The 24696-nt window shown below is 41.3% G+C and overlaps 1 long non-coding RNA gene across 1 annotated transcript; it reads right to left on the bottom strand.

Annotated features, from left to right (window-relative positions):
- Window positions 1-1619: 1619 nt before the first annotated feature.
- Window positions 1620-24437, bottom strand: LOC134293241 (uncharacterized). The gene is made up of 2 exons (XR_010000270.1): window positions 24265-24437; window positions 1620-2608 (listed from the first exon to the last, which is right to left on the bottom strand). It is a non-coding gene; the product is annotated as an uncharacterized LOC134293241 (long non-coding RNA).
- Between the last annotated feature and the right edge of the window lie 259 nt (window positions 24438-24696).

The raw sequence follows: 24696 nt of genomic DNA on the forward strand, positions 1-24696 counted from the left end.
ACTCAGTCCGAATAGGAAGCTCTTCCTAGCCAGGAAAACTCAATGGCCATCTTGTTATTACACTGCATGGAGATCTGATGGTTTTCTGGTTCTAGCAAGTGAATTGCTGGGTGACAAAGGAGACCATTGCCAAGTATTGTCTGCACAATCTTCTGGTTCAAGGCAGGCACGTTCCAGTCCAGCTACAGACTCTTTGGACGCTTCCAGACAGTGCCAAAACCTGTGTTTTAAACCAAAGGCAAAAAATCTCAGAACCTTGCTGCAGGTCCCCATATAAACCTGTTAGTCCAGGGATTGGGTCCCCCGCCATCCTCACAGGCTTCCTCTATATTGGAACAAGATGGAGGGTGGACAGGGGACATCTCATGGAAGGGTTTTTTAAAAAATATATATATCTCAGTTGTGTGCTTGACCATATATGCAAACATGCAAATATCTTAAATATAAATATAAGCAGATTCTCATGTGTGCATATGAAGTCCAGCACATAATAGAAGGATTTAAAAAAAAAAACTTTCGTCTTATCTCTCTCTTCCAGTTAATTCAAGCTCTGTTTAAGATTATAAAGTGTAAATTAAAAAGTTTCAGAGAGTTCTAACTACTTTCCATTTGTGCTTTCCTTGAACCACATTTGTGTCTATTTGACAGCCCGATCAGCTGTTTTGTGCTTTTTAAAAGCACATGTCCTCTGGAGCAGTCTACCGGGGGGGGGGGGGGTACGTGTTTTGCATGACCGTAGTCTATACAGTGATATGAATATGCACATTTTTGGGGGCAAAATCGGGATATAAGCAGACCTTTTTAACATGTGTTTTTTGACATTGATGCAAATCAGTGCGGATTTACAGGTAGCCCAATTTAGCCGCCACCACCCATTTTAACCCAGCAACTTCCATATTTTAGAGTCCTTAGAGGATTTCAGCAGTAGACTTCCTTCTGCAAAGTCCTTCATTCCAAAGAAGCCCTTTGCTGAATTGAAGTGCTGCTTCAATACATTTAGTTCCTTCTTATCTCTTGAGGTTCTTGGGGGTAGCATTGCAAAGAGATCCTTTGCTTCTGACCCTGCTTTTGAGAGTTCCCTATCTTTGGGATATGCGGTCTTAGGGCCCTTCCACACAGCCATATAATCCAGAATATCAGGGAAGATAATCTACAATATCTGCTTTGAACTGATTATCTGAGTCCAAACTGCCATATAATCCAGTTCAACATGGATTTTATACAGCTGTGTGGAAGGGGCCTAAGCCAACTTCTTCAGGTGAGAAACACCTCTTGGGCCAGATGCCCTGACTTTCTGTGGAAGACTGCAAACTTAGGACTCAGATTTCTCATTTGAAGAGGACTCTAAAGATGAAAGCCTGCTGGGTTACTGACATTTTTTAAAAGTCTGTTAGAAAATATAAACATCCAAACAAAATATAAAATATATAAAGCCACATTTGTTGTTATATGTCTTTAAACCAACTTCATCATATTTTTTGAAATATTTTTATAACATAATTCCCAATGCAGTAAAAAAGAGAAATAATGTACAATCAAAAAGGGGGGAGGGGCAAAAGAAAAATGTGTGTATGTGTCAGAGAGAGAAAACAACAAAAGCAGGAAAAGAGGTATTTACATTTGAATTTACATTAAATTTATTTGCTAAAAAAGGACAACACAATCAAGAATTCCCCATTTAACAGAAAGGAGAGAAAAAGATAAAAGTATCGTGAATAATGAGTTATTATTTCTTTATAACACAGCAGCCTTACCATCTTTTCTCCAACATATCACTTTACAATCAATATTTTATCTTCATATTGCTTCTCCAACTTACATATCCACCAAATGTATATATAAAAGCAGTGATCGTCAGCCATACATATATATGTTATTATATTACATTAAATCTCTGCCCTATATGTGTGTGTGTGTATGTATATAGTAGCATGTAGCATTTACCTAACTTTCTCTTTAAATTTAATATGACCCTGAAACATCCTGAGAGAAACCAGACCTCCCACCTCAAGGAACCAAATACATGCCTCTTATTTATAAGACAAATGAATCCAGTTCTTTGATCACCTGAAAATATTTATATTTGATATTGGGTTTTCTTCCCAATCTTGACCCTAAAAAAATTGAACAGAACTCATTTAAAATAAATAAATTTAAACACCATGTTTACTTCACTATTAGATCTCTGGATAGATTGCCCCTTTATTTCCCTTTTCCTTTCTTCTTTCATACCTGTCCTGAAAACTTTTATTTTTAATGAAGTCTTTCAAAGCTGCTATTTACTCTCTGCTATAAAATGCCCTGCTCGTACCAAATTTCTCATAGTGAATTGATTCTTCATTGTATTTCTTAGAATATGGATCAGTCTGTGTCTTTATCATTATCTTTCTTCCAGCTTGAACCTCTTTATTGTAGGTAGGAGGGCTGCAGGCTCCATTGTTCTGATTAGACCCCTTGATCAGCCTTTCTTAAACATAGTCTCTCGTTTAGATTTGACTTGATTAAGACATTTGGTTCTTGAGTCTCTTGTAGCCTTTCTCAAAAAGGCTTCTCTTGCAGCTGGGCTTATTGTAGCTTCAGTCTCCTCTGTCTATCCATGATCAATAATCTGAAATGACAATTTTATAATAATAATAATAATAATAATAATAATAATAATAATAATAATAATAATAATAATAACAACTTTATTTTTATACCCCGCCCCATCTCCCCAAAGGGACTCAGGGCGGCTTACATGGGGCCAGGCCCGATAAAACAAACAAATAACAGTAACAAAACAATAAAACAATTTTCTCATCAGGAGAGCTAGAGATCTTTTTCAGTTACCTGTAGCTTCCCTTTAGTCTGTGGGGGTTATTTCATTAGTCCAAATGCAGTTTGGTCAGCAGTCCCCGCAAGCAGTGTCCTTGGCCCCATCCTGCTGCATCAACCTGGCGGTCCAAGGCCCCTTCTACACTACCACATAAAATCCAAATTATCTGTTTGAACTGGATTATATGGCAGTGTAGACACATATAACCCAGTTCAAAGAAGGTAATGTGGATTGTCTGCTTTGATAATCTGGATTACATGGCAGTGTAGAAGGGGCCTGAGAGAGAGGGAGACTTGTTGAAGGCTGCCCAGTGAGTTATGATGGCTAAAAGGGATTCAAACTATGGTGTTCTACACATGTCTCTTGAAAGATGTTCTCCCATGCTAAACCTCACTGAGTTGAGATGGGGGTATGTCCGACTAGCCCTTCTTCTTGCTGCACAAATCCTGCCTGCAGTTTGAGACCTTTGACTTTACTGCACATAAAGGGATGTAACTCTGCCTCATCTGTTCCCATCTTCATACATGCCCCCAGCATCAATGGTTCACAAGTTCAAAGCCACGTATCCCATGAACTCTAGTATTTTCACAGTTTTAAAACTCTGATGATACACAAATTAATTAAAAAAAGACACATTGCAATATAGACCTTTTGGTGTTGTGTTTAGTTGGCAACTTGTAACTAGGCAAAAGCATATACAAGTGGGAAATTCTGTAAAACGTTTTTGCCTTAAAAGAAAAGGAAATCTTCAATTAACAGGGGAAATGGCTTCTCACAAGGATCATTGCAATTCCTTCATTTAAATTAAAAGGAAAAAAAAAGAACCATCAGGAGGATCAAGGGGAGAAAGGGTTCAGTTTTTCCTTTGCAGCCACAAAGGAGAACAATTGGACATTTGGGAGAAAGAGTAAAAAATGTCCTTTGCAGCCAGAAAGGACAGCCAACGATGAATGGCCCATCCCCCAATATGAATGGCTAAGGCAGATTTCTCTTACTGCATTGTAAAATGCACTCTTTAAAGCTGATTGAAAGCAAATTCAGAAGCCAAAAGATGGAGAAATCCCATTTTCATTAAAAAAAAAATGTGTCAGGAGCAACCTGAGTCGCTTCTGGTGTGAGAGAATTGGCCGTCTGCAAAGACGTTGCCCAGGGGACGCCCAGATGTTTTGATGTTTTGACCATCCTTGTGGGAGGCTTCTCTCATGTCCCCGCATGGAGCTGGAGCTGATAGAGGGAGCTCATCCGTGCTCTCCCAACTTTGACACGACTAGAAGCTTGGTTTGGGGTAAGATTAGGACAGCATTATGCAGTAAAAAGTGCTTCCATTCATGTCTAAGGAGTCTCCAATGTGGCTTACAGACTCCGGTGATAATGTCCCAAGTCTAACACTCAGGTCACACTGATTCTTACAGAAACACGTGCAAACATACAATTGTAATAAGCATACAATGTGGTATTTTAATATTAATTAACTTAGTATTATCTCAGAACATAAAAGTACTATCCCTCAACTGAGGCATAAAGTAATGAAGAGAAATAAAGAATTGGCTTTCATACACCACAGATGCCTCAAGAGTCCAAAATAGTTCTTTGGTGTTAATAGGTGTTAATTTGATTTGTTTAAATAATTTGCATTTTACTTAAGTCTTGTGGTCAGTAGAACAGTGTCCTAAGGCATTAGAGCAGATTTGCCCGCCATCTCTGACAACAAAAATCCAGTTCCAAATTTATCACTTCTCCTTACTCAGGAGAACATTTCATGACCTTTACTCTTCCAACCAAACTTGGGGAGAATGAAGTGTCTGGTGCAGGCAAGGCATGAAATCTCCAAGATTCAAAGCCTATCTCCACTCCAGCACAAGCAGAATACAATGGTCTAACACAGTGATTCTCAACCTGGGGACCCCAGATGTTTTGGTCCTACAACTCCTAGAAATCCCAACCAGCTTACCAGCTGTTAGGATTTCTGGGAGTTGAAGGCCAAAAACATCTGGGCACCCCAGGTTGAGAACCACTGTTCTAACATAAATGACCACTCTTCTGTTGCAAACTATACAATGGCCCTTCTAGTGGCTTGTTTCTAATGGGATTAGATTCTTCTTCCTAGCACCTCATCACACAGGGTTTGGGGCTCCCTGCTCCTCTTCAGGAATGGGGCCTGCTGAGCACCATCACATGATGCAGGCCATGCTCCTACCCCATTGATGGTCAAAGTGGTGAGGAAGTATCACAAGATGCTATCTCCTCAACAATGGAAGGTAAGTTGACTTTTGGTAGCTCCAGTGGAGCTACCCACATTTTTTGGGCCTTTCCCCATCTGATAGGGAAAAGGACAATGGGCAACACATGTTGCCACCTTTCCCCCATCTAATGGGGGCGGGGAAAGAATGCTAACATGCCTTGCCCCGATGCCCCCATGTGATGGGGAAGGAAGGAGGGTGTATGGGTCACCATGAGAAGCCATGTGTGCCTTCCGTTTCACCAGCAATTGCTGGCAAAATGGAACAAAACGGGAGGGGCATCAGTATAATGAGGTCCTTTGTGCAGAGAAAAAAGAGGGGAGAAAACATTAATGTCTCAGCGTCTTTGAGACTCACTGGTTTTCATTTTAGCATGAACCTTTGTTGCTATAAACTAATTTTTCAGAAATATTAAAGAGTCTTGCATCTTCTTCCTAGTGTATAGCAATGTCCTCGTACTCACTAAAATTTATATGATGGTGCCAACCTCTGCATTAGGAATAAACATCCTCTATTACATCACTCTTGCATGCAAGGAGTAAACATGGTTGTGACTTTCTCCCCATGTTAATATTTGAGAAAACAAATACAACCAGCTCTCCATGTTTGCAGCTTTGACCTTTTGTAGAGTTTGATCATTCATTGACTTAATTAAAATGTTTTCTTTTGATATCTCTAGGTCCTCCCATGCAACTCTGTGGCCACTATCTTTTCAGAGGTTGAAAACAGAGTCAGACTATAGGACGTCCACCTGAAGTTGGCCATATGGTCAAGAAGAATGACGTAGGGATTTAATAGATTTTTAAAAGCATCATCATCATCATCATCATGTTTATTTATACCCCATTTTTTCTCTCCACAAAGGAGATTCAAAGTGGATTACATTAAAAGCATTTCAATACAATTTGAAATCCATAAATATACAAACATTTAAACAGAATTAAACATCAATGATATTTTTAAAATTAACCGTTTAAATCCATAAAACTGCTTAAAATGTATTTAAAGCTAAAACCACAGCACCCTTTATCTTATTCACATTTTCCCCATGTTCACTGGAGGTCCTTCACCCCAACCCCTATAAATATGGTGTCCTGAGTGTATTTCTGTTCAGTAGTTTCTTGAAATACAATAGTTTCCTGAAGCGTTCTGTGAGGATTATTCCGTTTACAAATATACCCACCTCCATGAAAAGGTGGTTCTGTGGCAAATGCTTATGTTTTGAACAGTAAAGTCTAAAGCAATAAAATTCAGACCAGAGTTCGATCTCTCTTCCTCCACTGAACTTTCACCCAATGCAAATACAAATCTTTTGTTTATAGACATTATCACTATCAAAGTGTTTGTTTCATTTCACAGGTAGGAAGTAAGATGGCTACTAAAATTGTACTGTAGCATTTATTTGAAGTGAAAGATAAGATACAAACAAGTTCATGAATGTGCCTTTGCTTTGAGTTAGCGAGTGAACAGTCTGTGGTCCAAATTCCATTGTGTTTTGTAGGGCGAGGCCTTTTATAATTTTCCACTAGTTGGGCGGTATAGAAAATAGTGAGCTGAAAACCAGTCTTGAAAATTCAGTAGAGACAGTATTAGACTATCTATCATCTATGCTTTTGGATTGTGTGGTTTTAATAATTGGTTTTAAGACTGAAATGTTTTTAGCTTTTTGGTTTTAATGTATATGTTTCATTTTATTGTATGTTTGTATGTATGTATATTCAGCATCAAATTGTGCTTTATGTAAACCGCTCTGAGTCCCCTTCAGGATGAGAAGGGTAGGGTATAAATACAGTAGATAATAATAAATATCATAACTGAAATATTCCTGAGTGTGTTGAATTGTTACAATGTTCTGATTCTTGCCCACTGCCATCACATCTGCCGAAAAGCACCCTTGTCTGATTGTCAGAATTAGCACTTTCCATTGAAATGTACATATTTTATGGATTTTCCAGTGGATTTTCCAAGATACCACTGAGATGTAGTTTTATAACTGTGTGTCTGATCTATAAAGGAACTGTGAAGTGAGAACCTTCCATAAAAAGAAGTTACATCATGTACCTTCTTCAGCTACAGTCACTTGTGAATTTTTATTTCAGCTCAGCTGCTAAAGCATTGGTCTTTCTATTATCAAATTTAACAAGATAGTGTAAAGCCTTTTTTTTCAGAGATGGAGTTAAAAGAAAAGAGTCAAGGACGGGTCCTGCTAAAAGAAAGTGTGGCTGGATCTACATTTGTCATATAATACAGAATTTCAAAGCAGATTATCCACATTATCTGCTTTGAACTGGCTTATATGAGGCTACATTGCCATATAATCTAGTTCAAAGCAGATAATCTGGATGCGACCTTAGATTTCCAAACAGCTTTTGACCATATAAGTTTCCCAGGGCTTCTGAAAAATCTTAATGCTCATAGATTAGGGCAGTGGTTCTCAACCTGTGGTCCCCAGATGTTTTGACCTTCAACTCCCAGAAATCCTAACAGCTGGTAAACTGGCTAGGATTTCTGAGAGTTGTAGGCTAAAACACCTGAGGAGCCACAGGCTGAGAACCACTGAATTGGGGAAAGCTTTTCTCATAGACTGGTAATCAATTTATACTGGGAACGGTCCTCCTAAAACTGGAGTTTGGGGTGAGTAGATGATTCACCAAGTTGATGGCACCAAGTAACTCAGGATCAAAGTTCTAGAGGAAGAAAGGCACAGGAGTGTATACATCTAGAACTTTTTTCATTCACATTCTTTCATGGCTTTGCTAATATCTTCCTTCATATCACAGGTAGATATGGCTCCTCAGTGAGAAAGAGGAAGTGACCTCTTCAAAATAATTTAATTCTTTCTATGACAGATTCTTCCCATCCCACCTGGTTTTCAGTCCCAACATTTTACATTGTTGAGTCGGTTGCCTCCACTTAGATATTTTTTACTGCTGTGTTTTTGTATTCTGCTAATGCCCTGGTGGCGCAGTGGGTTAAACTGCTGAGCTGCTGAACTTGCTGACCAAAAGGTTAGCGGTTTGAATTCGGGGAGCAGGGTGAGCACTCGCTGTTAGCCCCAGCTTCTGACAGCCTAGCAGTTCGAAAACATGCAAATGTGAATAAATCAATAGATACTACTTCGGCGAGAAGGTAATGGCGCTCCATGCAATCATGCCAGCCACAAAACCTTGGAGGTATCTACGGACAACGCCAGCTCTTTGGCTTAGAAATGGAGATGAGCACTACCCCACAGGGTCAGACACATCTAGACTTAATGTCACTGGAAAACCCTTACCTTTACTAATCTCACATCTCATCTGAAGATACAATCCTGTGGTACAGTCTTGGCCGCATCAGTGCTGGTGTTAATCAATATTAGTATATATGATGATATAAGTCAAATCTGAGATATTTGGCCGAGTGCATTATGTGTGGTCGTAGACAATACATTTCTTTTTTATTGTTTGTCTTCAATCTTATAGCATATAGTAAATTCAGTCGTTCAGCAAACGTTTCTGTCAATTACCTAAATAATTTGTTTTTCTTACCAAAATAGTCAGGTACCATAGTTGTTTGTTTTAAATGGAAATATTTGCTTTTTCCTGAAAGATGATTACAAAGTCTTGATAGTCTGTGATTTAGAATAATCCACATTTTCTATAAAGTGTGCCACTTAAATATTTCCCATAAAGGATAAGTTGGGTTTGCTCTTTTCATAATTCTTTGGAATGCTCTATCTTTTAGAGTAATCTGCATTCTTCACAAAAGCACATCATTTTATGTATGTGTATGGGTGCTTTTAAGGCAAATGAAGATTGTTGCCATTTTTGTTTGGTTCCTTTAATTCTTCAGAATGACTGCAACATTCATGATATGGAGGTTTTTTATCCGTTTGGGAGGTGGAGGTGGCTCTTTACTATGTTTGGCTGAAATTAACTTGTCAAAAGACTTCCAACTTTAGAAGCTTTTACAGCTCAATTGAGCCATTATTCAAAAAGTGAATGAGGTGGCTGCAGACTATAGAAGCTGATGAAAATAAAATAACATGAATATATATTCTCAATGGAATGCCTGTATCTGATGTTCATGCTGTGTCTTGGCCCCATACCATTAATTTAACATTCTCTGAATATACTGAATGTATTTATAAATCTATATCCATCAGAACTTTTGTTAACTTATTGTCCTTGAAACCACCAGTGTACTATGTATTCCCTCATGGCCTTGATCAATCGCATTATTTTGTCCCTGACTGACTTTATTGTCTTTCTGATATTCTGTGCCAAGTTGGGACTTCTTGGCTGCAGTCCATGCCTCACTTATACTTCAGAGTAGCCCACCAATATGATTCTTTTATTTATCTGTACAATGCACTGAGATAGCCAAACATTCTAGCAGAATAGAATAAAACACAGGGAAAAGGCTTTGGGGTTACTTGACAAAATAATCACCTAAAAGAGCAGAATTGCTGGTATTTATTTTATCAACATTTAATATTTTACTTACACACAAAGCTATACTATATTTTGTATGTATGTATATATAGGAAATCATTTGTGCCCAACTACGATTGTCTTCCAAGGGTAAAGTCTTGGCAGTGGATCTGTTGAGTCATGGATACAGCTGCCAAACTGCTCAACTGCCTCACCCCTTAAGTTACAACGACTGAATCCATATCTACTGTCCATGGGCTGGTCCATAGCTAGGAGCTTCCAGATTTCACAGTCCTGCCCCCGTTGCCAGTCGTTGATCGCCATGGGACTTTTGTTGGTATTGGTTGGCTTGGAAGATGCCTGTGCATGAGCTGGAAGATGCCTGTGCCTGACCAACATACAGTCTTCACAGAAAGAGGTTCAGATCCAGTGGCATGACTACCACCACAATTGGTGGCCTCTTATCTGTTGCAGCCTTTGTCCACTATCACAGCCATTGTAACATGTACAGTTATCACCTTCCTGCTCCACCATTGAGATCTTCAAAGTGTTCTTCCTCAGGTTCCTCCCCTATGAACCCACCACCATGAGTTCATGCCTCCTGACAGCTTTGCTCATAGTCTTACTGGAACACACAAGCCTGCTCACCACAACAAAGTGACGATCCAGTGCGAGGAGCTATTATACATATAGGCTAAATCACATGTTTACTTTGGAGATCCTCCCATAATTAAGAAGCTGCTAAAACTGGTGTCTGGAGAGATAATAGCTTTTGAAAAAATACAAATTTTAAATCCTTAATGTATACTGGTTCAACTTTATGCCCAAAGGATGGAAAGCTAGCTAACGGTATATGTCTTTCAAAGTATAAGTCCCTCAGATGGAACACTTAGGACCTCATGGATAACACTTTAAATCCAGTTTCTGCCTCCTGCAGAATTCTGGGACATTTAAACTGCTCATTCAGACAGGTCCTGGGCCTCGCTAAACTACAAACCCCAGAATTCAGCAAGAGGCAGAAATCGGATTTAAAGTGGATCTATGCTCTAGTGTGATGAGGCTGTTATTAATTCTTAGTAAACATGGTGATGAATGGGATTTAAGTATGCTATAGCAATGAAAGAGAACACTGCTAAATCCTGACTGAATTGAGCTCCTATTATAAGATCGCTATCAGATATCACATATGGACATTATATTTATTGATAGTGCTATGTTAAATTTACCTGGCAGTGCCGGGATCCACAGCTAATACTTCAGAATGGAACCATGGGGACTCATGTTTTCCTCCCCCCTCCCCATTTTTTAAACTTTAGGGATTATACCAGAAGTATCTCAGATAGCCTTCTATTTTCTTGCTTTTCTGCTTTCCTGCCGGTTTATCTGCCTCAGAAATCTTGCTAGTGGTGGCTCAAATAAGGTTTCCAGATCACCTGATATCTATGTCTTACCCAGATCCTAAGCACAGCAACAGATGCCTGTTTGGACCATCATTTGGCTCAGATTCCAAACTTTACATTATAAAAAGTATGCTTCCAGCACTTGTAGAAACTGAGATATGGGGTAAAATGTATAAGTCCATTCTGTTAAAGTCTCCTGCAAGAAAAAAGACCATTTCCGGAATTTCCAGGGTAAGGAAAGTGAGAAGAGACCTTATGTACAGAGCAATACAAAAAAGCATGTGTGTATGAAGGAAAGAAAGGTGTGCGAGACACAAGGTGGCAAGTGGTGAAAGTGGGAAGAAGACACACTGGAGGTGTATGAGATCAAGTGAGGGAAGGAGAAGAGGAGAAGGAGAGCAAGTAGTGTGAATTGTGTGAGCAGTAGAGTACAAGAAGAGTAGGACAATGAATGTCAGAGAATTAAGGAAAGGGTGCATTGTGGGGGCATAAGTTGAGAAGATGAAGTGAGAGAGAAAAGCGAGAAAGCCGTGTAAGCAGTGATGTGCAAGAAGCACACTGTATGGATGTGCTGATGGTATATATATAGTTTTTAATGATTTAATTTATGACCATATGTGGTCGTTTTTAGATGTGTAATGTTTTTATATTTTATATGGATGGGAGGCATTGAATCTTTGCCATGTACACCACTTTGAGTCCCCCCAGGGGTGAGAAAAGCGGTCTATAAATAAATTAAATATGTGAGGTCAGGGGAGGAGGAAGTGCCAGAACTGAAAAGAAAAGCAGAGCAAGTGGTCATTAGTAAGAGGCAAACAAGCAGTGCACTGCAAGGGGGGGGGGGACGAGGGGTGGAGGAGAGACAGAGGATCAAGTGGTGCAAGTAGCAAATTGAAAGAACAGGGAAATGAATTGCAGATGCAAGGGACAGGCATATGGTAAGAGTGAGGATAAGGCGCGAAATGTGAGGACAAGCAGTGAAAGTGGCAATGCACAAGAAGCAAATGTGGTGTTCATTATGAGGGCATGAGGTGAGGAAAGGAAGAAGTAGAAGAGATGTGAGTGGAAATGGTGCAAAGGGAAGCATTTAAGAGACAAGGCATACCACAAGTGTGTGAGGCACAAGGGGCTAATAACTCTTCTGTTTCAGTTTCTTTGGGCACCTCCCCACACACTTTATTTGGCATTAGTTTTTCACTAATGGCAAAAACCTACAGATTCATAAAATACTGCAGGAAGCAAGGGATGGTGCAGAAGAGATGAGAGAGAAAGGAGGAAGAGAGTGCTGGGAGCAAAAGAGGTAGACATGATAAGGGGTGATAGGATGTCACCAGGTGAGAGAAGGAGAAAAGAAGATAGGAGATGTAGCAGCAACTGCAGGAGAGACCTCATCAGATGGCCTTCGGGTTCTGTTTCCATGCGCTTAGGAGACAGAGCCCCATGGAGTCCCACAAACGGCATCAGACATTATAAGGACATTTCTGGTGGGAACCCGTTGTACTCCATCCTTGAAGACGGGGAAAGACAGGAAGGAATGGCTTAAGACACTTCCCTCCGCTTTCCTCCACTTTCCCTGTCCATCCATCCCCAATCCATCTGATGAGGTCCTGGGAGGAGTAGCATGGCAGAGAAATGAAGTGAGTCAGTGCAGGGAGAAGAATGAGCAAAATTAGGAGCACAGCAGCACAGGTCCCCCAAGAGGAGGGATAATCACAATTCAAGTACTGTACTGCTGTTTGTCCTTACTTTCTTCTGCATCTTTCCCCTGCAAATCAGATAGCGGGCATTCTCAGGGATTTCCTGATGTATCTTCATGGATCTTTAGATTATTATTTTTTTGCCACCAGTGAAAAACTGATGGTCAAAAAGAAGGGGGGGGTATCCAGAGTAACAGCAACAGAAGAGGTTATGTGTTAGTCTCTCATGCAGAGCTGTCCCGAGGTAATTTTCGGGAGTAGGCGACCAGAATTCCCCCCCCCCGAATTTTGGTGCCCCCCCCCAAACAAATAGCTGAAAAACACATGCGGTGGCGGCCCCCTGTAGAGTGCACACGCTGGCGCACACGGACACGGAAGCCTCAGCCACCCGTCCGCAGGGGCGATTGGAAGGCCTGCACACATGCACAGGCCCATCGGCCATGCTTTTTGGGCGATGGACCTGTGCGTGTGTACAGGCCTTCCAATCAATCCCGCGGAAATCGATTACCTGGCGCTGCACAGAGCAATTGCTTCGGCCTGGCACCGCGCAAAGCGACCTAAGCATGTCGGGACTCCCAGTGCACGCGGGGGCGCCTCGACGGTGCCCCTGGTAATAATGCGCCACAGGTGAGCGCCTAATTGGCCTCGCCGGTGGACTGCCTCTGCTCTCATGTCTCTCCTATCTTCTAGCTGTTTTGACTGCTCCCCAGCCCAAATTGACTATGCTTTGCCAGAAGAGACCACACCTGACCATAGGATCAATCTCACTTGCAGGAAGTATTTGCAAGGGACAGAATCCTCTGTAGCTAAGATTTAACCTAGAGTATCTTCTGACCTGAACACAAGCTCCTATTGCTGTTGCATTGGCTTGTTAGAAGTGATCCTTCTTCCAGTGCAGCAGTCATAGGAGAACGGTTGTAGGCTAAATGTTAAGAATACATAAGACCTCATCACACTAGAGCAGTGGTTCTCAACCTATGGGTCCCCAGGTGTTTTGGCCTATAGCTCCCAGAAATCCCAGCCAGTTTACCAGCTGTTAGGATTTCTGGGAGCTGAAGACCAAAACATCTGGAAACCCACAGGTTGAAAACCACTGCAGTGGAGCATGGATCCACTTTAAATCCATTTTCTGCCTCCTGCAGAATTCTGGGCTTGTAGTTTAGGGAGGGACCTTTAAACTGCTCACCAGAGAGATCCTGGGCCATAGTAATGCTCTGGTGTGATGAGGCTGAAAATGTCTCTCCCTGCTCCAATCCATTGTGGCCTCTGCTCACACTAACATTTATATTCCTCTGAGAATAGCCTTCTGCAAACCATATGCAAATGCTGAGGGCATGTTAAAAAGTATTCTTAGGCGAAAGCCTCCATTCTCATTTTGGAATGTTCTTTCATTAGGACATCAGCCAAAGCCGCCAGTGCATTTAGGAAAAGGTGTAGGGAGGTGATGTCTGTGGTCACACACACAGAAAGGCCAGAGGAACACAATCATTTTTAACAACATGTTTTATATGTAATGTACATATATTATCACTATTTCAGTGTTTTTAAAACTATGTGTTAAACTCTATCCTGCTGGATAGTTTTAAGATATCAATCCCTTTGGGGAATAAGTATGCATTTTTGAAAAGCAACATAAAAAATAGCTTAGAATGAAAAAAGAGATAAAACTGTAAATGACAAAAAGCTGCATTTTAATATGCTGCTTTGTATAATACAAAAGGTTCCACCACGTTTCGGCTCCTTGGGCTCCTTCTTTGTGGGATTGGGATTTGTGTGTGCAGATTCTCCAACACCACCCCCCCTCCCGAATTTGAAGAAGGTCTGCCAAGCATAATTAATATTCCTCCTCCTCATTCTCATTACCATTTCTCCTGACAGTAAAAATTAAAGCATCTGATTCCATTCATTCAACCCCAGCCCACGGGAATTCAGTCACACAGGAATGCTTCTCCGAGGAAGCAAAAGGTTTATAGATCTTCAGTCACTCAGTCAAGTCAGTCAGTCACGGTGCTGTGCTCATTCATTTATTGCTTTTGTGGACAAACTGTCTCAGACTTCATCTGGATTGGATGCCTGCCAGCGAAACCCCCGAGCCCATCACAGGGAGAATGGGAGCCTTGAGAGACCCATGCTCTCCTCATTCACTTTTCCCGATTCCTTTTTCTTATGGTAGTAACAGCTGCAGTATTGTTGCCATCTTACTTGTACCAGGGAGCGTTGCTATGGGCACTGCTGCCAAGGAGGATGCATGGTACAGTGAATAGGAGAGGCTGTTCCCAAACCTTCAAAACTAAAGCTGCTTATTATGTGTATATTTTGTTTCAAATAACCTTTTGCCATGGAGGAAAGTTTTATTCTTGTTCTAAACATTGTTGACAGATGTATAATTCGGCTACTTAAATAGATGTTTAATAACCAGGGAGACGATGCCGCTAAACATTCTACTTAACATCGTGCTTCTTTTCTGTGATTATTAAAACGTCATTCACTGCTCTGCATTATCAGCTTTCATAGGACTTAATTTGTCAAGCCTTCAAAAAGAAAATCAGACAAACATTTTACAGATGTGTGTGCATGTTTGTTGAATGCTTGCCAGAAGGAAAGAAAAAGGAAAGCAGAAATGTGTTAAAGACTTCTAACGGATGATGTTGAAGCTTCTTTTGTGCAATGTCACATACGCTTGCTAGTACAGGGCTTATTCGGATAAGAAGCGTGGGTGGGTACCCATTGTGCATATCTGCTTTTAAACAAGTCTTCATCCAAAGAGGACTTCAGTGTTATTATCAAACCTACCGATAAGATAGTGTTGTGGTAAACTTCACAAAAGGTGGAAAATTTATCTTCCAGTCATAGCAAGTACAATACAATACCTGTATCCATGAGGTTCTGTTCTAAGACTTTACACGAATACACAAAATGTGGGTAATACCTTGTTTCCCTGAAAATAAGACATCCTCTGAAAATAAGATCTAGTAGAGGTTTTGCTGAATTGCTAAATATAAGGCCTCCCCCAAAAGTAAGACCTAGCAAAGTTTTTGTTTGGAAGCATGCCCAGCGCCTGCCAAACAGAACACCAGAGCATGCAGGATTGGTAAATGTGCATACCAGCTGTACATTAAAATAATGGTAGTAACAAGAAAATCTTGATAGGATTTACAGTTTGTCTGGTTATGTTGGTTTGTGATGACAACTACTGTACAGTATATAATAAATGTTCATTTTTTTTGTTCAACAATAAATGTGAATTCTTCTTCATGGAAAAATAAGACATTCACTGAAAAAAAAAGACCTAGTACATTTTTGGGAGCAAAAATTGATATAAGACACTGTCTTACTTTTAGGGAAACACGGTAGTGAACTCTGTTGAACACTTGTGCTGGAAGCACACCACAGAAATGTCCTGAGGACCTAGGACAGACATGGGCAAACTTCGGTCCTCCAGAGGTTTTGAACTTCGATTCCTAACAGCCAGTAGGCTGTTAGGAATTGTGGGAATTGAAGTCCAAAACCCCCTGGAGGGCCAAAGTTTGCCCATGCCTGTCCTAGGAAATACTTAGAAAGGATATCCTTCTAGACATCACTAGATTCTTCAGTGTGACTGTGTTAACTTCTGGCAGAAGCATAGCATAGGACTTAGAGAAAATAATAATAATAATAATAATAATAATAATAATAATAATAATAATAACAATAATAATATTTTTATACCCCGCCCCATCTCCCAGAGGGGACTCGGGGCGGCTTACATGGGACCAATATATTTTGTCAGATGTGGATAAATGAACTGTGCATACCAATCCCGCACATATGGAAATCACACTAAGCCAAGAAATAGGCAACTTGATATTCTGAAACAGAGATAAGAAGAGCTTACATCTAAAAGTAGGCTCTGACCTTACCTATGACTAAGTACAGGCTCACTATTCTTTTGGCTGATTCAAAGACTACGTTAAACCAATTTACCAGCATACTAATTGTGAGTGTTTGAAGGTAGATCCGAAGGAACTAAGAAGGAGGAAGACTTTTTTACTCCATCAACCCTGCTCCCAGGGATGTGAAAAGCCTGTTCCCCTGATGGATTGTGGACTGTATTGAGAATATTAGGCTGACAGCTGATTAGGAGTGACTGTCCATCCAACCCAAGAACCTTCACCTTGCTGATCAGTGATGGATGTAAAAACAGAGGCAGTTACTAGTGGCAACTTGGCCACACCCAAAGGGAGTCACCTATTTGAGTCATTGCTTCAGGGAGACATGGAGCATCACTTCTCTCCAACTGGTTTGCAAGCAGTTGCACTGGTCTATATTGGAGCTCTTCATTAAAATGACACAGAAACTGCAATTAGTACAAATCTCAGCAGTGAGAATGTTGATATATACATAGAAAACACAAAATACCAATCATCAATAAATTGCAGTGGCCCCTGGTGGCACAGTGGGTAAAACCCTTGTGCTGGCAGGAATGCTGACTTGAATGTTGGGTTGCTGGTCTGAAGGTTGCCGGTTAGAATCCAACCCAGGGAGGGTGCAGATGGGCTCTCTCTATCAGCTCCAACTCCATGCGAGGACATGACAGAAGCCTCTCATAGGGATGGTAAAAACATCAAAACATTCAGGTGTCCCCTGGGCAACATCCTCGCAGATGTCCAATTCTCTCTCACCGGAAGCAACTTGCAGTTTCTCAAGTTGCTCGTGACACAAAAAAATTGGCTCTCAATGTTTTGCTGATCTGAATTCAAGGTGCTGTTCATAACATTCAAAATTCCTAAACAGCCCGGGATCTTAATATGTGAATGAGCACCTCACCACAGACTCACAAGTATGAAAAGAGGGTTCTACTTCAAACATCTTCCTCGGTCTTCTACCAGGGACAATATAGTATGTGGCATCCTTGTGGTGTAATGGCTTGCCATTGGAGGCCTAATTGGTGCAGACATTGTTTTCATTCTACAGCCAAGTTAAAACATGACTTTTTGTTAAATATTTTGGGGCTCAACTGATTTCTTTCAAAATGCATTTGCACATGTTTTTGACCCATTTTAACTTGTTAAATTGACATGTTTCAGTCAATGTAAATTACATATAGCTGAAGTAGCTGCCTGGAGATGCTGTAATATGGAGCAGAACATTACACTTACACGCATATTTGTTTGAAGGCACTGCTTGTGGCCCTCTAGGTGTACTTGGACTGAAACCCCCATAATTCCCTACCACTGCCTATTTTGGCTAGCACTAATGTATTTTATTTATTTACTTACTTTATTTTTATCCCACCGTTCTTCCCATGGGCATGTAAGGTGGCTGACAATGACATGACACAACAAACATGGAAGTTGCAGTCCAATAATATCTGAACGGTCACAGCGTTGTCTGCCCCCATTCCTAAAAGTGAGAATGATGTCCTCAAACAGTAAGTTATGAAAACAACCAGAGGAGATTTTACCCTCTCCCAAAATCTCAGTAGTTCTAAAGACCTATTGTGAGATATAAATGTTGTTGAACCACTCAAAACAGAGCCCATGGTTCTTTCAAGTTCAATTTATATAGGAGGGGGAAGGTCCAAGGAATATAGTCACATTTTAATTCAAAGTGAGATGTGTAAAAATGAACAGAGTGCTAAAAAGAAACTTGGAAAGAAAAGTCAAAATGGTGAAGTTACTCCAGAATATTTGGGCATTTCTTAAATCCATGATGAATAAAAAAAAGAATATAGCATGGGTCAGGAAGGTTTCCACCAAGTCCAAGCAATTGCCAGTTAACAAGCAGTATAACAGAGGCTATCCAAGAAAAGAAAGCTTCCTTCTGAAAGCAGAAAAGTTGCCTGAACAAGGAGAACAAAAAGGATCACAAAAGGAACCCAAGCAGACAATAAATCAAGAGTGTATGAAAGGCAGGCTTCAGGCCATAAGCAGCCCCCGGGGCTGTTTTCATGGCCACAAGGTTCAAGCAAAAAAAAAATCCCCAAGTGTTCTACAATCTGCTCCTTTTAGTTCCAAATAACGTAAATAGCTTAAAATAACGTGACTTTTATTCAGCCCAATCTTTCTGTCTGGTCTTGTTATTCCATGGTTGGCCATCAGTGGTGTTAAAGGTAGATTAAAAGTAGATTAAAAGACTGGCATGCTACAATCCAGCATCACTCTTCACTCAATACAAAAGGACACTGGAGCAATTTATAAAATTGTAGTTTGTGCCTCATAATTTTACAATTCAGATTTATTTAGTAAGGCTGAATAGCAGTAGCTTACATGCAGTATAAAATGAACTTGTGGAGTTGATCAGCAAAATAGATAGACGTGGCTACAAAAAACAGATCAGACAAATTCATGGAAGACTAGTCTACCCACCATATCACGGTGAACATATTTGTTTTTGTCCAATTTGGGAAACTAAACAGGAACAGGTCTGGCTATTGGTACAGAAGACTATTAAGGAATACGAGGGATCTCCAGGTATTGCTGAAAGAGTCATGCCTTGTAAGGCTGCTGCCAGCTAGATTTAACATTATTTGGGTTAGGTAAACCAATGGAGACCGCTTCCTGCATTTTTGTCAATGCCTAGTCATATATAGCAGATAGGACTGAAAGAAATAGCTGTTTTTATCTGGAACAGTGGTTCTCAACCTATGGGTCCCAAGGTGATTTGGCCTACAACTCCCAGAAATCCCAGCCTGTTTACCAGCTGTTAGGATTTCTGGGAGTTGAAGGCCAAAGCACCTGGGGACCCACAGGTTGAGAACCACTGGTCTGGAACATCAGTATGCTAAGGGTTTTTGTAATATGTTGGCCACTAACTGAGAGAACCAAGTTGGTAGCATAAACTTTTGTAGACTAAGGGTGCATCTACACCAGGAATAGGCAAACTCTGGCTGTTAGGAATTGTGGGAGTTGAAGTCCAAAACACCGGAAGGGCCGAAGTTTGCCCATCCCTGATCTACACTGTAGAACTAAAGTAGTTTGATACCACTTAAGATGCCATCAGTGCTATGGAATCACAGCAACTGTAGTTTTACAAGATCTTTAGCCTTTTCTGCTGAAGAGTACTGGTGTCTCAGCAAACTACAAATCCCAGGTTTCCATAATATTGAGCCACAGAAGTGACGTGAAACTGCATTAATTCTACAGTATATATCAGGCATGGGCAAACGCCAGCCCTCCAGGTATTCTGGACTTCAACTCCCTCAATTCCCAACAGCCGGTAGGCTGTTAAGAATTGTGAGAGTTGAAGTCCAAAACACCCAGAGGGGCAAAGTTTGTCCATGCCTGTTACAGATGCATCTTGCAGCTATTTTCTCAGATGCATTTGAGGAAGTACACTCAGGCTGGCTATATACGGTAGAATGTAAGCAAGATCATGGCAACTACACCTATTGATAACTGGCAAATAGAGGGAGAAAATGTGGAGGCAGTGACAGACTTTATATTTCTAGGCGCGAAGATCACTGTAGATGCAGACTGCAGCCAGGAAATCAGAAGAGAGGAGAGGAGAGCAATGGCCAACCTTGACAAAATAGTGAACAGAAGAGACATCACACTGGCAACGAAGGTCTGCATAGTCAAAGCAATGGTATTCCCCATAGTAACCTATGGATGCGAGAGCTGGACCATAAGGAAGGCTGAGCGAAGGAAGATAGACGCTTTTGAACTTTGGTGCTGGAGGAAAATCCTGAGAGTGCCTTGGACCGCAAGAAGATCCAACCAGTCCATCCTCCAAGAAATAATGCCTGGCTGCTCACTGGAGGGAAGGATATTAGAGGCAAAGCTGAAGTACTTTGGCCACATCATGAGGAGACAGAAAGCTTGGAAAAGATCACGATGCTGGGGAAAATGGAAGGAAAAAGGAAGAGAGGCCGACCAAGGGCGAGATGGATGGATGTTATCCTTGAAGTGACTGGTTTGACCTTGAAGGAACTGGGGGCGGTGACGGCCGACAGGGAGCTCTGGCGTGGACTGGTCCATGAGGTCACGAAAAGTCGGAGACGACTAAACGACTGAGCAGCAGCAGCAGTAGTAAGCAATTTGCTATGGAATCCTGGGATTTGTAGTTTGGCAAGGCACCAGCACTCTTTGGCAAGAAGATTAAAGAACTTACAGAACTACTGTATCAATGCTCCCATACCATTGAGCCATGGCAATTGACATGGTGTCAAACTGCACTAATTCTACTATGTAGATTCACCCTTCATTTACAAAAGTTTATGCAACCAAATTTGTTTTCTCATTGAATCTCTAGGATGCTACAAGATCTCCCTGCATATGTCGTCTTAGAGGAGCAATTTTATTGGTGGTCACTACTTTTATTTATCAAAGCCAACAATATGCCTTTTATTTCTTGTTTTGTATGTTTGGCTGTCCCCCAGATTGGGCAAAAGATATGTCTTTTAGCCCAAGACACATGTCCATTCTCTATCATTCCCCAGTGTTTCTAACTTTCAATTTTCCCCTTCTAAGTACGCTAACCTCTTTCGGTTTTCTCTTGCTCACAAAACTAGGCATAAAAGTGGACTTGGTCATGTTTGCATTTAAACATAAATTGAAAACAAATGGGAAATCAAACCCAATGCAAGTCACAAAAGAAACATGAGGTTTTCAAGGATTACAACATATTTTTTCTGGTTGAGGCCATCCTTTTATAATTTTGGTCATGGTTAAAGGCTTCATTCTTTCATTTGGTCTTGAAACCATTTGAAGTTCATTGTCTTGGCTTGCTGATCTCAATCAGTTCACCATCATTAATTTACGATTTCTTCTGCCACTATGTAATTTTCAGCTATTTCCTGCCTGGACAAAATCTGAGCATACATGATGTTGTCTCCCAACTTTGAGACTTCTCATTTTGGAAAGAAAAATGCACTGTATCAGTAAAGGATTTCACATCCTTCTCATCTAACACATGCCACTTAGATTATTTAGTGATGTGCTTGCTAAATAGTATGTCTTTTCTTTTTGTTGTCGTCAAACATTAGGTCAGTCATGTTGCAAGCTGGATTAATTTCCAAGCAGTCTGAGGCAAGCAACTGCTGCTTCCGTCATACGCCAGTAACTTTGCCTTTGAAAGCAATAACAGATTGCTTTTTTCATGTCAGAAGCGACTTGAGAAACAGCAAATCGCTTCTGGTGTAAGAGAATTGGCCATCTGTAAGGACATTGCCCAGGGGACCACAAGATGTTTTTGATGTTTTTACCATCCTGTGGGAGGCTTCTCTCATGTCTCCGCATGAAGCTGGAGCTGATAGAGGGAGCTCATCCGCACTATGCCCGGGTTAGATTCGAACCAGCAACCTTCAGGTCAGCAACCCAACCTTCAAGTTATCAGTCCTGCCGGCACAAGGTTTTAACCAAATGAAGTCAGGATCAAAGATTTAGGAGTCACGTCTGAAGCAGAGACCAGCACACAACCTCAAAAGGAGGGTTGCGCATGATGGATGACAAAAAAAGAGGAGGGTCTTGGCCTCCCAGATCTCAAATCGTATTATGAGGCTTGCAATTTGGTATGGTTAAAGGAATGGACCACACTAAGTCAAAATAAGTTAATATTAGAAGGCCATGATCTACATTCGGGATGGCACAATTATCTTTGGTATAATAAAAAGAAGACCGATTTTTTTTTGGAAATCATTACATAAGAGCCTCCCTACTCAGAATCTGGGGAAAAAATAGATTCTATGATAAAACTCCATTATGGATTTCCCCGATGGAGGCAAAACATAAAAGAGAACTGAATAGAGAAAACTGGCTGACCTATCAACAATTCTTAAAAGAAACAGATAATAGAGAATTAACTATTAAATCGTATGAAGAAATTAAGCAAAATTATAAACAGATAACCTGGTTTCAATATTTTCAAATAAAACAATGTTATAAGCAGGGCTGGCCCTAGGTATTTTTCAATTGTAAGCGAACAGAATTTTGGCGCCCCTCCACCCAAGCGCTGGATAAGCGAAAATGTTGGATAATAAGGAGGGATTAAGGAAAAGCCTATTAAACATCATGTTGTGCAACAAATCAACAGAAAAAGCAGTTCAATACATGGTAATGTTATGTAGGAATTACTATAATTGTGAATTGAGCACCAAACATTGAACTGGAATATAGGGCAGTGTGGACTCAGATAACCCAGTTCAAAGCAGATATTGTGGGTTATTCCGTTTTGATATTCTGGGTTATATGGCTGTGTGGAAGAGCCCTGAGGGTCCTTCCACACAGCCATATAACCAGAATATCAAGGCAGATAATCCACATTATCTGCTTTGAACTAGATTATATGGCAGCATAGACTCAGATAACCCAGTTCAAAGCAGATATTGTGGGTTATTCCGTTTTGATATTCTGGGTTATATGGCTGTGTGGAAGGACCCTCTGGGCTCTTCCACACAGCCATATAACCCAGAATATCAAGGCACATAATCCACATTATATACTTGGAACTAGATTATATGGCAGTATGGACTCAGATAATCCAGTTCAAAGCAGATATTGTGGGTTATTCTGCCTTGATGTTCTGAGTTATATGGCTGTGTGGAAGGACCCTCTGGGCTCTTCCACACAGCCATATAACCCAGAATATCAAGGCAGATAATCCACATTATCTGCTTTGAACTGGATTATATATTACTAGCTGTGCCTGGCCACGCGTTGCTGTGGCGTTGTCTGGTGGTGTTGGTGAGAAATTGTTGAGGTAGTGGTGGTATTGAATGTCTGTTGTATGGTTGTCTTTATGTTTAGTATGCACACTGAAGTGGATTATATGGCAGTGTGGAGTCAAGATAATCCAGTTCAAAGCAGATAATATAAGATTATAAATGGGTGATATAGCTGTGTGGAAGGGCCTTGAGTCTACACTGCCATATAATCCAGTTAAAATCTGATAATCTGTGGAAGAGGCCTAAGTGAGGCCTAACTGTGCCTGTCCCCTCAGCTGAGTAGGTTGCTAGGAGACCAAGTGGGCGGAGCTTAGCCTTCAAACTGGCAGCAATTGGATAAAAACTATTATTCCTCTCCCTGTAATTAGGACTTTATTTTTCTTTTCTTTTTGTTGTATCAACCTAGAGCCGTGAATGATGGGTTGTGTTGTCAAATTTCGAGGTTGGGGGGCCTGTAGTTTTGTTGTTTTGTCCGCTGCCCTGATGCCATCACTCTTTTATATATATAGATTGGAAGAGACCTAGTTTTTACATACCTGGAAGAAGCCAGGCGAGGCAGGCAGGGAAGGCAAGCAGGAGAGCCATCCAGCCTTAATACACATATTTAAAGAGTTGGAAGAGACCTCATGGGCCACCTAGCCCAACCCCTTTCTGCCTCCATGCAGTCAAAGCACCCCAACAGATGGCCATCCAGCCTTAATACACATATTTAAAGAGTTGGAAGAGACCTCATGGGCCACCTAGTCCAACCCCTTTCTGCCTCCATGCAGTCAAAGCACCCCAACAGATGGCCATCCAGCCTTAATACACATATTTAAAGAGTTGGAAGAGACCTCATGGGCCACCTAGTCCAACCCCTTTCTGCCTCCATGCAGTCAAAGCACCCCAACAGATGGCCATCCAGCCTTAATACACATATTTAAAGAGTTGGAAGAGACCTCATGGGCCACCTAGTCCAACCCCTTTCTGCCTCCATGCAGTCAAAGCACCCCAATAGATGGCCATCCAGTCTTAATACACATATTTAAAGAGTTGGAAGAGACCTAGTTTTTACATACCTGGAAGAGGCCAGGCGAGGTAGGAAGGGAAGGCAACCAGGAGAGCGGCTGACGAAGGAGAAGGGAAAGGGGGAGGAGGGAGCCAACGCCATCATCACTGCTTCCCCTCCTTCTCTTCCTCTCTGGCCGAGGAGGAGTCAGTCATTAGGAATTGTGGGAGCTGAAGTCCTGGAGGGCTGAAGTTTGTCCATGGCTGGGCCTTACAAAGTGAATGCCTCTGAGGGGGAAAGCGGGAGGCGGGGCCAGGGCGCATGGCCCAGCCACCAGCCGGCCCAGCCACCTGCCGGCCAAGTCACCAGCCGGCAGCTACTGCGGGAAAGTCCTTCCAGGCCATGGTGATTGCCCAGCCAGGCTGGCTGGACATTCCCGCCCTGGTCCCTGGGCCAGGCCAGCTAGGCCAGCTGGTGGCTGGTCCAGGCCGCGCCAAGCGCC

The sequence above is a fragment of the Anolis carolinensis genome, chromosome 1 (assembly GCF_035594765.1).
Source record: "Anolis carolinensis isolate JA03-04 chromosome 1, rAnoCar3.1.pri, whole genome shotgun sequence".
Classification (NCBI taxonomy): Eukaryota; Metazoa; Chordata; class Lepidosauria; order Squamata; family Dactyloidae; genus Anolis; species Anolis carolinensis.